The 14,688-nt window shown below is 41.1% G+C and overlaps 1 protein-coding gene across 5 annotated transcripts in view; it reads left to right on the plus strand.

Annotated features, from left to right (window-relative positions):
- The window catches only part of LOC308180671 (uncharacterized protein), a 463,846-nt gene that overhangs the window by 18,384 nt on the left and 430,774 nt on the right, over positions 1–14,688 (plus strand). The gene's annotated exons all lie outside the window — the stretch shown is intronic.

Consider the following 14,688-nt stretch of genomic DNA (forward strand, 5'->3'; position numbering starts at 1 on the left):
GGGATAGAAACACATGTTGGCATCCCTATTGTTCGAGGCTATGTGGTGATCTGAACAGCACTGTTAATATGTTGGGATGCTGTAAAACTCGATTTGTTTCACTGGATCCATGTGCTGTAGATAAAAAATATATATATTTGGGTTGAAAGTGGCCCTCTGAGATTTGACCTAGATAAGGAGGGAAGCATTCTAGCAGAAATGGTGTAGTCATGGAGTAACTGGTGAGATGTCTGTGTTTTCTCACTGTAACTTATTCTGGTGGCTCTTCTGTTGATTTAGGTGTCTTAATAGTACTCCAGCATGCCTTTTCCACTTATTTTAGATCTCTTCTGGCCTATAAGGTGCCTGTTTCTGCACGATACAAACTTTGCTTGTAATCTGTGCAATATGGCTGTTTTGCACCTCCCACTGGATTTTTGCAAATCATTTTCCTTGTGGTTGCAGTTCCCTGGGTACCGAGGGCTGTTCAGTACGTCAGCAATTCAGGAGGTGTGCAGGTCAGCGGGGGGCTTGGTTACACCTTGTGTTCGGTGCGCTTCCTTCGTCTACGCACCAGCAGGGATGGGCAGCACCTGGGGTACAGGAATGAGATATCGGAGATGATTTTGAGGCTGCTCTGAAGGCAAGAATGCTGGGCACTTGATGACAGTAGAGGTTTGTCGAGGTGTCTGGCTAGCAGGGAAGGATCTGGTAGTCCCTGGATGGCTGTGGTTCTGTGCATTTCATCTCAGTTTAAATTTGAAGGACATTATGCATGCTTTCTCAAGCTGTAGGTCTTAGTTCATGGTAACTTGAAAACTTGAAAGTGGACTTGCTATGTAAGAAAACTTTGCTCTTTTTCCTCTCAGAAGATATATTCTATTTATACGTATGTATATTTATAAAAATAAATAAATGGGGCCCAAAGCACTGTCAGGTAGTGCTGGCTGAACTTGCATGCCTGCTTTGGTTAAATGTAATCATTTGCTCTTTATAAATTGTTCTTCACATCTGAACATCAGTACAGGTTGAACAGTAACCATTTAGCAATGCAAATCCAAGAGTTCCATAATTTTTTCTGGCTAAATTTTTACTGATGGCAGGATTTCTAGCTTGACCATAAATCATCTATTTTTCATGTCTTTTTGTCTGTCTTTGTAATAATGTCTTCTTGACATACTGTACTCTGCAGCTCAGTGCTGAAGACAGACTCTTCATTATTATTGAGCAGCGATATTCTAGAGAGTTTTTTGAGGTAGTACATCTTGCTCAATCTGTTAAACTAAGGCCTTCAGCATGCCTTACCAAACTAGTCACATCATTTTTTCATCCCTCTTTCTAGTTTGTAGTGGGTGACTCATACCATCCATCGACACCATAAATCCTCATTCGAACAGTCCAATTTACATATTGCTACGATCACACTGAAAGTTCTAATAAATTTCCTTCTGTGGCAGAAAGCTCTTTGAATAACGGCTCTGTCTAAAACTGTCATTTTAGTACCCACGAGCTTGTCATCTTCCTGGAGCTTATTACTCCAGTTTTAACAGTACCCTGCAGCTGATGTCCTGCCTGCATGTTTCTCACTTAAAGGCCTGTGAAGTTCCGTTGTCTGTGGTGCTGCTACTAGTGCTGCCAGTCCTCTGGGTTTTCTGTAAGCAAACAAACAGCCTTCACCAGTGCTAGACAAGGTGCTGGCCACCTGCTTCCACGTCTGTTTTGTTGTTCCTTCAAAGCAGTGGGCGAGAGTCTTCAAGAACTGTCTCTCAGGAGTGAGCTTTTGCTTTTGACGTACATGTAGCTTATTGCTCTTCTGGAGTGGCATATCACAAAGGGTGCCTGATCCAGGCATCTCTGTGAGGCTATGTGTAGGCCTATTTTCTGTAACAACTCTTTCAATTTAATATTTACACATTTTTTGTATTGAAGAGTATAGAAATACTGGTGATGAGGGGAAATGGTTGGATGCACACAAACTGATGCACTGTTTGGGTTACGGTTTGCATTAGCAAGGGAAGAGGTACGAGGAGCTAAAAGTTGGTATTTGAGGTTATTGAAACTGCACTAGGAAACAGCATTTACCTGAGAATTTGTGCGTGACGGGCAGTTGTTACATGTTCCCTTTTTAAGTCAAATGCACTGTATTTGCAATTATTGTACAGAATCCATTGTAAATAGCTGTTTGCTCTTTAATTTATTTCTCTTGCAAGTATGCAATTTATCTTAGACACCTTTCCTCTTTGGTCTTTGTGTTCATTCTTACTTGTCACATCCAGATGTGCTTCATGCCCACTGACTTGAATAGTAAGGAGAACAGAGAAAATTCGTTTTGGAGCAATCCATTGCACTGGGATTGTTTCTGAAGACAAACCTCTTGGATATAATAGATAAGTTGAAGTCTTTCTTTTCCTGTTAGTGTCCTAGATAGCCTATCTACTCTTCAGCTAGAAAAAAGAGGCTATTCTCATCTGTAGAAGGAACTCAGTCTTTGAATGGATCGATAGACAGATAGCATAATGAAAATGGATGTGACAAAGGACAGGGTGCACTTCTTGCTACAGGGCTGATAAGATCCCTCATGTGGAAGTGTAGTATTTGAAATGGTATGGAGGATATTTGTTTGCATGGGGAGTATAAATGCTACTTGAACATAGTGGTAATTTTAGAGCTAAACAGTTTCCAGTCTGATGAGAGATTTTGGCATTTTATTTGTTTTAGGCTTTGTTTTAGGTTTGTTTCTCTTGCTCAGAGAAAAACTGGTTCAAGACCCTGCTCAAGGTGGATGAAAGCAGCAGATGTAATTGGATTTTGGGTTTCCTGTGTTTCACATCAGTGTCTTGTCTGGGAGGATTTAGAGAAAGGCTTCTCTTCTGCTCTTTCTCATGTTTCCAGCTTTTGTTCTAATGCACAGTGAAACCAAATGTCAAACTCTCATCCTTCCTTAAAGAGTGAATATTTTGCTTTCTAGCTTTTCTTGTAAATAGTGGTGTTTAGGACCAGCCAGTAGTGATGTGCACCTCTCACCAAAGACCACTTTTGGCGTTGGGTCTGACCCAGTTTCCAGTGAAGTTGCTGTAAACTTGGCCTAGGAAGCCTAATAAGAAAAAATGTGCAATATGCTGGGGAAATGAGTGTTGTGTTGAAGACTGGGAATCTGTACGTTCAGCCTGCTTGCTTCCTGATTGCTGTCCCCAAATAGAAAGTGGATGTGTGCTTTCATATGTGATGAAAGCAGGCAATTTGGTCGGCTAATACCGAGCGTGGCACCAAGGCATGTGCAGCGATGGGAATCGGTAGCTCAGGTTGATGGTTGGGCTTGGTGATCTCAAAGGTCTTTTCTAACCTAGATGATTCTGTCATTCTATAAATACAGTGGGTTTAAATGGATTTAAGAAAAGAGGAAAATGAGTTGTAGAACTGTGATTGCAGGGCTGGACTGAGCAAGCATGGAATTTTAGTCTGTTTATTTGTTTAGTTGTGAACTTAAAATTTGGGAAAACCTTTTCTGGCTAGGACTGTTTACTTCCTAAAATACAAGCTCTCTGGATTACAAGTATATATGTTTTACCTTGAGAATTGGTTTTGACATCCTTTTCAGATATTTTGCATACGTGTATTTCCCTTAAACCATTTTTGTATCTACCTGAGTGGGCAGGTTAAGGGTGCTTTTTGGGTAGGTACATTGCAACAGCAAAGCATGGCAAGTTCAAGCCCTTGTGCAGGGATGGAGTTGCCTGAAGTGACCAGTGTGCGTGTGAGTGCCTAGCTCATGTGTCGTGATGGATCTTGTAGGTCACAAAATTAAAAAAATAAATCTGCTGCAGTGTTGCTTAACATGTTTGTGTAATAGTCTGTTCTAATAATAGGTAATAAGGGTCATCTGATTATTAAACACTTGTACAGGCTGCCATCTGAGCTCTGTGCAAAATTGCAGAACCGTGGCCAAATCCTTTGTGTTACTCAGGTGCTCAAGTCTTGTTGATTAGGAATTCATTGATTTCAGTGGGAGTGAGGTGATCTCAGTAGTTTTGCCTCTCCCTCCTGATCAGAAAATGTCTAGCTGAGCATGTGAATGGTTTCACTGGTATTTTAATGATGCCTTGTTGGAAATTAGGTGCAAATCCACTTTTGGACAGGCAGCGAGTGATTTCTGAGGCTTTTTGCACATTCATTTGAGAGGGCCTGATTTTTCCCTTCCTTCCCCCATATCTTGAAAATAAGACCTCTCTAATGCTCAAGTTGAGTACTTTTATATCAAGTGTCAGTTTGGAAAATTGTATTTAGTTTCACTGTTTATTATTTATAAAGTATGGATGTAAACACCACATACAGAATGGTGATACATTAACGGTACTCAGACTGAAAAATATAATTTTTTTACAATATTATATTCTAGGTACAATAAGGTAGAAAGCAAGTCTGGAAAATACCAAGGAAGGAGAAAAACATCTCCCATCTGTTCATCTGCTGTTCTCTGCCACTAGGTATTGTTTTCTGAGTCGGATGTAAGGTTTTATATCCTAGATGTAAGTAAAGCAGACTGCCTCCCTGTAAGGTATTTACTGCAGTTTGTTACCCCATGCAGCATTGCAGTGATTTCTGTACCTCCCTTGTACAAGAACATGCTGAGTTGTTGGAGCACAGACAGGCTGGCAGGTGGCTGCACAGTGCCTAATTACAAAAGGGTAACATGGGTTTCTGTCATATGTATATGTGAACATAAATCAGGCAGGAGATGAAAAATATTCTTTGTCCAAGTTGGGCAGCAAAACAGGAAGAAGAACTAGCAATGACTTTTCTGGAACTTTCCCACTAGCTTCACTAGACTTTTCGGGATATGTGGTGTATTGTTCTGTTGAGCTTCTTGCATAAGATGTGGAAGAAGTCAGACTTGCAACTCATGACCTAAATCAGGGTGCAGACAGAGGTGTGAATTACTCTCCTGTCTCACATGTCTGTTCAGCTAGTACTTAAAAGGATCGGGTCTAGTAGAAATTTGATTTTGGTTACCCTTCTCCTATTAGGGGCAGAATACAGATATCAACTAAGTCAGTACTACAGACGTGGAAGGAGATGTTACCACTGTTCAGCTTTGAGAGAGATGTCTCACTCCAGTTTAACTGAGTTTATGACATACCTGCTTTGAGGTCAGGGGATATCAATGAATTGTCTGCAAACTCTTCTTGTTTGTTCACTCTTTTTTTTTTTTTTTAAGAAGAAAAGTTGCAGAACATGAAGCTAGATTGTTGCTGTGCTTCAGCTTTTTATATTAGGAAAGGCAGTCTCTGACCTACAAATTCCTGCGTCAAATTCATGGTTTAGTGGACTGTTCCCAGTTAGAATTCTAGGTTTTTGTTTATTTCTGTGACATTGGTAGTTTGAAATTCCAGTGGAGCTTGGACATTGCTTGCTCTGGGTGCTGAACACAACACACAGACCTGCTGCCAGACAGCTGCAGTCCAACGTACAGGACAGGCAGAGGACTGGAGCCTGTAGCTGACTGGACACAGGCCCCAAGTCCAGCATCCAATGCAGTGGGGTATGTTGCCTCCCTGTCTAAATACTTGGGTTTAATACAGTCATTGACAAGTGAAAAATCTGCTGTACAAAAACACTGCTATAGAAGATAGGTTGGTTGTCAGTGTCCCCCGTGCTACATACTTGCTAGACTTGAAGGGATGGTCTGTCTTCAAGCAGCCTGTGTCCCTGGTGCAAGTACAAAGCCAGCTGACATTCCCACACTCACTTTGCTTCTAGCTTTGTGCAAGACAAACCAGACTCTGCCTGCACAATAAAGAGGGGAAGAAGAAGTGTGTGAGAGAGAGAATCTTACTGTAGGTTTGCAAGTGGATATATGGAATTTGGACTGTGCTGGTAAATTGGAGAATAGGATGAACGTGAGTGGCACCCTTGATGCTGAGGCAGTTGGCAGAGCTGCTGGCATTTGTTACGTTTGGTGAAACATGTAGCCTCTGAGGGGTCTGAGAGCTGTTTTATTTCAGGTTGGATTGTGGCACTGAGAGTGCTGAGGAATATTTGTCTTCTGCTTTTCATCTGAGACTAATTGATGAACAAATTAATGTACTTTCAGTGTGAAGTGAGAACTGAATTATTTATCTTTGTCTTTTTTGGATAAAGACATGTAAGTTGTGAGCAAACATTGATGAGAACTTCTGGTTGGTGTAAAGTCAATAACTGACTGAAGTGCCGGAGCTAGATATTTCAATGGTATGCCTTGACTAGCTGGAGTGTGTGTGTTTTAGGCATAAGTTCATGAATACCTCCAAGTACCTATTAAATTGCAAAGCCTAACTGAATTTATTTGACCCAGGGACTTGCAGAGGAGTACTTCTGCCTACAGGAAAGCCGCTGTTGTACACAAAGATTGTAAAATCACCATGGAGTAACCTACCTTTGTTTTTTAAACCCAGATGGCAGGATGGCAGGATACATGTTTTTTTTTTTCTTTTTTCTTTCCCATTTGTTTGTCATTAAAAAGAGAGAGAAAAAGTACCAGCAAGTACTCTTATGTGTGTACTTCCAAAGGTAAAGAGGAACTTAAGGCCATTTCCCCCCACATATGTGAAAAGAACAAAGTATGAGATCCTTTAGTATGTCATGCTGTATTTATGTTGTAGTTCAGAAGGACAATACCAAGCTGTAGCAGAAAGCCCTGTCCTGTTCAAAGGGAGTGCAAATGGAGAAGAAATACAGTGCTGTGGTCTAGAGCTGCACTTAGGCCTGTCACAGGTGCTCTGGGAGACCTTGAGGAAGGCCTGATGGAAGTTTCTATCTCAGCTTCCTACCTCTAGTTCTGCTGTTGTCTGTTCAGGCTGTAAATATTCAGAGAATGTTCTGTCTTGAGATATGTACAGCAACTAGCACATAGGGTCTTGCTCTCAGGGCACTGTGGCAATATGAATAATAATCCTTAGCCAAGGAAGCAAGGCACGTTTTCCCTTTGCAGCATAATAGCACTTTAAATTCTTCTGCTGTCCTTGGTTGTGTGTATGCCGACTCAGCAACATACGGAGACACTGCAGAAATTTTTACGTATGCTATGGGTTTGTGACTGTGCTTCCACAGCCATGTAAATCAGAAATAACTCCGCTGAAATCAGTGTTTTATGTACTGATGTATAACTGTGGGAGAGAAGAAAGGATTTGTTTTGAAAAATGGGAACAGCAGCTTGCTTAATGTTTCTTTCCTTGCATTAAAAAAAAAAACAAAATGCATTGATGATGTTTTCCTAATGGGCTCTAAAGACTCAGCCCTTAAAATAAGCAGATTCATGAATAAAAGAATTGTTCCTGGTAAGGAAAAACTGCCAAAAAATATGCTTAATTTATGGCACTGAGAAAAAAATACTCATGTAATAGATGAGTTAATTTTGCCATTTGATTATGTAGCTAAAGTTATGGGTGTTATAATCTTAAAATTGTTTCCAGTTTATTTTGTTTCCTTCCTGCGTCACATAAATACTGCAAAGTAGTTTAAAATGGATGTGTGCTGTGAAAGGAAAACTTCCCTTTGGTGTGTATCACGTTAACTTGCACAATGCCACGTGAAAGCAGTCGCCAATCAAACACACGTCAGCTACCAGCAAGCTGACCTCGCCGTGCTGGTTGTCTGCTCTCATTAGGTGGTGTGGATAATGGGAGTAAGGCAGAGGCTGTAGCATCTGGACAGGTGTCCTTGCAACACGTTTCTCTAAGATACTCCTCTTAATTATAAAATAAGAATGTTCTTCTGTGTTGTTTTCCCCTATCCAATGACTTTTCTTTCTTTTGCAAGGTAAAAGATGTCATTTTTCTTTCTCTTGGCTTGAGCAAGGATGTGTTCAAGGGCTCAGGGTTGCTTCAAAGCTTTGTGTGTTCTGCTGAGGACTCAGAGCAGTCAGCATCAGCTCCTGGGTGGCCCAAGAGAGTGAATGAGGGAGTCTGCACTCATTTTGAAATCAGAAGAACAGGGAATTCGGACCAACAGATTTCACAATGGTTGTATAAAACTGACTGAAAAAAACAAGATGCCTAGCTGGGAGCTACTTTCTTCACTGTAATTACCTGGGTATGTTGTAAAATTCAAGTGCAGGGGTTCTTTGCCAGTGATTTGAAGGAGCCTCAGGTACTACGACGTGCTGATTACCCCTGAGTACTGACATTGTTTTACTGTAATGTAGTTCTTAAAGCATGCAACAACAGATTATCTCAATTTATCAGCTGTGGAAGTGGTCAGAGAAGGAGGAACTGGTGGCCTTCCTGAGGTTTAAAAGGCAAATTCTAAGGCAGAATGGAGAGATTCAGTTTCCAGGTAGTGCTCTATCCATGAGGCAGCAGCTCCAGTTGAATTCTGATGTCTAATGTTGTCTAAAATTCAGTGTATTCTTATTATAGAGCAAATAATATCTTCTCAGTTAAGACTGCTGCCAAAAACCGCTTGAAACTGAAGTAATTTAAATTTCTTTTTTCTTCCAGGGAGTAATGTGGGTGCAGGTTTCTAGAAGCATGCTGGTTTTGTGAAGTGGAATAGGATCGAAGCTGCGACTTAGATGTTTGGGTTTTGGTCTCTTAGGTCTGTTAAGCATCACTTGAGAAGCAGTTCCTAAAAGCTCTGAGATGTCGACATTAGAATGTGTCTAGTTCTAGTTGCCTGCCTGCCTGCCAGCTAGTTCACATGTGCGTCATCTTCTGCCCAGGAGTGATGGCAAGTTCCCAGAGCTCTGGGGTGCCCTGGCTGATAGGGTGGTGAGAGGTGTGGGTTTTAACCTCCCTCCAGCAAAGGAGGAAACTGAAACTGGACCTCCTACCTCCTGAGCACGGGGGCTTTGGGTGAGAGTGGGATGCCACTACATCCCAGGTCAGCCTTGTTTCAGAGGGAAGATTGACAGCTCACTGCTTTTCAGTAAAACAATCTGCAAGTGCACAGCTTGTCAAGATGTTGCCAGGTGTGTGAACACTACAAGAGAAAGAAGATGGATTCTTGCAGAAGGAGATGCAAGATATGCTGCCTCTTGCAAAAGGCCGTTTAGATGGTGGGTAGCTCAGCAAGTACATACAGTGAGGGATGGCACTGGTGAATGTGGGTGAGGTACCTGCGGTGCTTGTGAGAAGCAAGTCTCTGTGGGGACCTGATCCTGGCTTCGCTGCAGTTCGATTGCACGCTTGAGGAGAGGAGTCAGAGCTGCAAAGTTGGGGTGCTTTACATACCTGGCACGAATTGGGTAGAGAATATTGAATCCAGCAGACCTAGAAATTTCCTTAACAAACAGAGGAACTCTCATGGAATGTTACGTTACGAGGCTTTTGGTTTCGTTTGTAAAAGTATTCCCAGAAGATGTCATGAATGTGCAGAACTGAGGCCATGGAATGGAAAACTACAGTCTTAGGTTAGGTGTTAAAGCCTCCTTCTGTGATTCTGTGGTCATATAGTGGTCTTGCAGAAATTGCTGGAATTACACTTCTGACTTTTGGGTTATCTCAAAGTAGAAAAAATACAAACACCTTATTTCTTCTACAAAAAGCCTTCCCCAGTTTTCTCCCCTGTCATTCCGCAGCCTTGACTGTTAAGAGCTTGTCTGTGTAACGTGAGGGATAATCTGCACCAGAGTCCGTGTTCCCATTAGTCCTCAGGTCTTTGTCTCTGATTTTGATGGTTTGATGGTTTCTCTTCTGGCTTCCTCTATTTGTGAAAGGAGATGGGATATAAAAGCTAAGTGGCTGCATGATAAAGGTGTGCTGTCTGTTAGAGTGCTAGAGAAATCAGGATCTACAGCTGGTGAAATGTAGCAATTCCTGGATTTCTTAATAAATCAGGCTGTAGTTAGTCTTTTGAAAGTGGTTGTTGCTTGTAGAGTGCTTTCGTGTCTGAGTTTGTAGCTCTTAGTTTGGTTAAGGAACTCCAAATTCAGAATATTTTGTGTGGCTTTTGCAGAGGAATTTTCATTTAAAGCTGTCTTCCTCCCCTGAAGAAAATTCAAAGCTATTACCAGGTGGTGTGAAGAGGTGAGTGAATAGGGCATAGCTTATATTGGCTGTGCTTATGGTAAATATTCCTGAGGACAATGCAATGAGTAGAAAGCCTGGGCTTTAATTGACAGGCTCAGACATGAAAAGAGAGACCTGTTTGATGCACTTCTCATTACTGGGCAAATAGAAGGTCAAGCTAATTAGTTCTCTTGATAACTTGCTTACTGCACTGTGGGAAAACTTGAATGTGTCTGAACAAAACTGGTTTGCAATGCAGCAGAGAATTGCCTTCCAAAATCATTAAAGAAACATTAAGGAAATCACAAGTGTAATGCACCTGGGCAGATTACAAGGCTCTGTTAAACCAGTGCATATTTAAAATTAGCTCTAATTTCTGCCTTCATTTAATGCACCTTCATATCTTTAATGAGGACTCCTGTGAATTTTAGCAGAGGGGGAGAACTGAAAGTGTCCCAAGATAGCACTGGTTTCGTGCAAATAATTCAGCCAATTGCTCTGTGGCCAGGTTTAAAGGCTGATAGTAGTACTTCATCTAGTTTGATTCCAATAAACACGGAGCCTACGCTGAGCCTGGTCTTGGATCTTACGTTTGTCAGTGTATGTCTCATAATTACGGAAGGCTGATGTTGTCTTGGTAAGGGGAGATTAGTCAAGTGAATGCATTGGTGTGCTTTACCTGAGAGTGAAGCATCCTTACAGCAGTATTGTGACCTGAATCTTCATGGCCATCTCATGTGGTGTGCTCTGCTACATCAGTGAATGCATAGTTACTGTTTATGGTCACCTCGTAAAACAACATTTGTAACTGAAGAGGTTTGTAACCTTTTCATAAAGCCCTAGCACTCTGCTTTCCTTGTTCTACATCCTACAAATTCAGAGGAGAGGCAGGCTGTGCCTGTAGTAGAATGGTTGCAGCAGTTGTATGCTGCATCCCCCTGGCCCAGGCTCTCCAGTTTTGCATCTGGGTGTAAACAGTGCTGGTTCCATTGCAAGCGTAAACTTGGATGTGCCCCTATCAGTTTTCTTTTACCTGGTGGAGGTTTTTGTATACTTTGTCATTAGCACAGGTCAATGGGAATCAGACAGTACAGGAAGAGTGCTGCTCAGATGTAGTTTAAAAATCCGCACACCTTGAAATCAAAATCAGTAGGCACAGAGGGGAACCAAAGAAATATTTTTATCTATTTATGGGAAGTGAAGTCAGGAAGAAATCAAGTAATTTACCGTAGCTCCCTTGGGGGAGAATGAGTCTAGGGTGGGAAAAGAGAAGTTCGAATTCAGATCTCCTGAAATACAGCGTGATTGCCCAGCAGCAGAACTGCTTTGCACAGTGATGCGTCTCATCTGAAAAGCAGAGAGTGTTTGGGCACCGTGGGTTTAGCTTCTTTGTGCAGTGAAAGAAGCCTCTGGGAAAGTACTTGAATGCTTTCTGAGACCAGTTTCAGAGATATCTAGTCTTTTAAAATGAGTTACTTTTTTTCCACAAAGCTGTTCTGTGGTTCAAATCAAAAGCATGTATGGACTGTGAAGCTAGAAGTATCGTGCAGGTCAGCTCATTTTAAAAAGTGGGAACTACTTATATGTATGTTTTCCATTGGCAAAATGGTCCCATGTTTTGGCAGACTGTAGCAAAATTTGGTTTAAACAATGGGGTTAAGATTTTTTTTGTGTGTGTGGATACTGAATATTATAGGAATGTGTTTCCAATTTTAAGCTTTTCTTAAGTGTGTTTATAGCCTAAATGTCAACTTCTTAATGTCAGGATCGTTCCTATTTACAGTAAAATTTTGTTTTGTATAACCTCCCCTTTGAAAGAGAGGAGGAAAAAATGTTTTTATTTTTATTAGTATCTATGGCTAATGCTTCTCCTCTTACCCCATTCTTCTGTGGTGTATTCCCTGCTGGCTCCTTCTGTTTTGCCTTGATATCCAGACTTGGATCATGCATAAACAACACCTGATGGTGTCAGTGGGACCACTGCATACTTGAGTGTCCTCACAGTAGTACCCTGCCAGCAGCGATGACATTCCAGCCCTGTGTTTGACATTGATACCTGTTCAAAGACAGTGAGGAGTGATATTGCCTGCTTGTGTTTAAAAATGCATAATGTATTATTTTAAAGAGTTTTTCTTTTTCCCTTGATGTGCCTAAAGGCAGTCTGTCCCACACTGCTAGCTTAATCCTTGACTATGAAACTGTATGTCCATAGTTTGATATACACACACAATTCATTTCTATGTATATGAATGAGAATTGTGTGTATATAAGACAAAATATCTATTAGGACTGTGTGAACATCCTACTTTTCTAAGTTTAATACCTCTGTTTGTCAGCTGCTAAATGGATCTTTGAATTGCTCTTTGATGCACAATTTAATGTGTTGCGTCTGCATTATTTTTTTGGCTATTCAGACCAATTTAAAGAAGTCACTTTACAAACCTTGATTTTTTTTTTCTTTCCTGAGACCTCAGGCTCTGTTTTTATTGTTGTTCTGCAGGTAAATGGAAACCAGAGTTTCTGTGTGCCATCAACAGATGTCCAGTCAGAAGATTTCTTTTTGCTCTGAAGTGTACAGTTCATTGCCTTTTTGCTACAGACCTACATAACAGACATGGAATTAAGCTGGATGCAGTTCAAATAACAATGTCACTTTTTGTAGGTTTATTGAGTGGCTTGTAATAATTAGAAACCATGTGTAATGGCACTTTTTATTTTCTCACATTTTGATTTGTGTTAATGGATGGCAGCTGCTGGTTGTATTACTGCAATAATCACAAGTTCTTTTGATTCTAGCCTTAGTATAGATGAAATCATATTTCTGGTTATAGTGCTTACTGCTGCTTCTGTTCCCTATGACTATGTGATAAAAATTGCCCGTGCGCATAAGCGAAGCCTACTTGAACTTTGTAACTACAATTTCAGTTTTATTAAAACTGAAGCCCTCATAGAAACCTGCTATTAAAAATTCAAAATTTAGATGTCGTAGTGCATATTGAAAAAGCTGATGACTGATCTGACCAGGATGAGTTTTACTGAGTAAACAGTGAAGTGAATAAGGCCTCGTGGAGTGATACTGATTTGTATCAGCTACAACTCTAGACCAGCAGTAATTTTATTATTTGAAACCTTTGTTCTGGCCTACGTGAGCACTTTAAGAAGAGGGATAGCCTAGTTTAATACAGCATTTAGAAGCAGAATCTAAGCAGTTGAGAAATAAAACTTCATACATTTGCAGTAGGAGGTGACTGGTTACTGTAGGGCTGGAGGTGGGCTGAAGTGAAAGTCATGCTAATACTCTGTCTTGCATGGTCTCGTTTTTGTGTACAAGGTATGTGGAACTGAGTTACCTTTGCCTAAGAAGAGCTGTAATAAAATACAGAAAGGCACTGGGTATAAATGGAGTAGGACTTGTTCACTTTCCTTCTAAGTAGAAGTGCTGCTCCAGTAGTGCCTGATACCTGTTAAAAAAAAAAAAAAGACGTTTCTTAGGTCTTCAAGAAGATCCATCATTTGCAACATCCTTCTGTTTCACTGCCAACAGGCACCATAGCAGAGTCATTTATAACACCTCCCATCTGCTCTGTGGCTAAGAGTCGCTGTGAGCAGAAGCTGGGCAGGCAGCACCTGCATGCATCCATATCCAGTCTCCCTCCTGTTCCAAGAAATGAGCCCAGCAGTTAATTAAATGGGTCTTTCCCCAAGTCTGCATTGAGAAATACAGATATTCTGGTTAATGGAGTGTAGACTTATTGCTGGTTGAATATTGTTCATCTCCCATAAAACTGTTGCAAGGTATGACTGCCTCTGTTTTGTCGAGGAGGGGAGCTCAAGAGGGCAGGAATAAGGCAGAGAGTAGCGCTCTGACCATGTGGGTCTTACTTGCAACTGCAGATAGAATGAGAAAGGGAGAGCTGTGTGCAGGCTGTCTTTGTGCATTTAGCGATAATTCACTCTTTTTGTAGGTATTTGCCATCATAAAGAGGGAGCCTGGAGGAATTACATCCCATTCTAAAGGCTGAATTTAGGTGGAATGTATGTTGCTCTGCCGCAAAATGAAACAAGGTTGACAACCAACATCTTCCTTTCTAGTAAGGATCAACTTCACAAAATCTCATACAGTGGAGCAAGTCTTCTTTCTTCCTCTCTGTTTGCCCAGTTCAGAACTGGTTATGTTTTTGATGTTAGGACTGCAGTTCCCAAATGCTGAAATAGCAACATTTGGTCCTATTTTAGAGCTTTCTTCACGTTAGAAATAGCCCCTTTTTAAAAAAGTAAATACTAAAATTCTTGCGTGCTCATGTAAGCCCATGGGTATAGAGCACACAAATCGGATGAGCGTCATGATAAAATCACAAGTCTGGCTGCAATGTGTGTCTGTAAGTCATCCCTGAACGGATTGTTCCGTAACACTAGCAAGTACTTTGAAGTCTTTTGAAGTAGGCTAGTTTTAAATTAGTATATTCAGCAATGAATGACCTGCTTCCTATTTTACTTTACTTTTTATGAGGCCACTGTTCTACAGTAACAGGCTGTGGAAATTTTGGTGGACATGGAATGGGGACCCTACAGGACTTCTTCCAGGTCCCTTGCATGCTAAGGGCAACTAGAACTAAAAAGGTTAAGTTGGAGTCCTGAGCTCTGCCTGTAACTTTGGGCTGTGTCTTAGCAGGCTGCTGTGTGCTGCAACGTGAAGTGCACAGTTTGCTCTCGGAAGCCTCTGGCA

Source organism: Anser brachyrhynchus, assembly GCF_964034855.1.
Source record: "Anser brachyrhynchus genome assembly, chromosome: 20".
NCBI classification, from domain to species: domain Eukaryota; kingdom Metazoa; phylum Chordata; class Aves; order Anseriformes; family Anatidae; genus Anser; species Anser brachyrhynchus.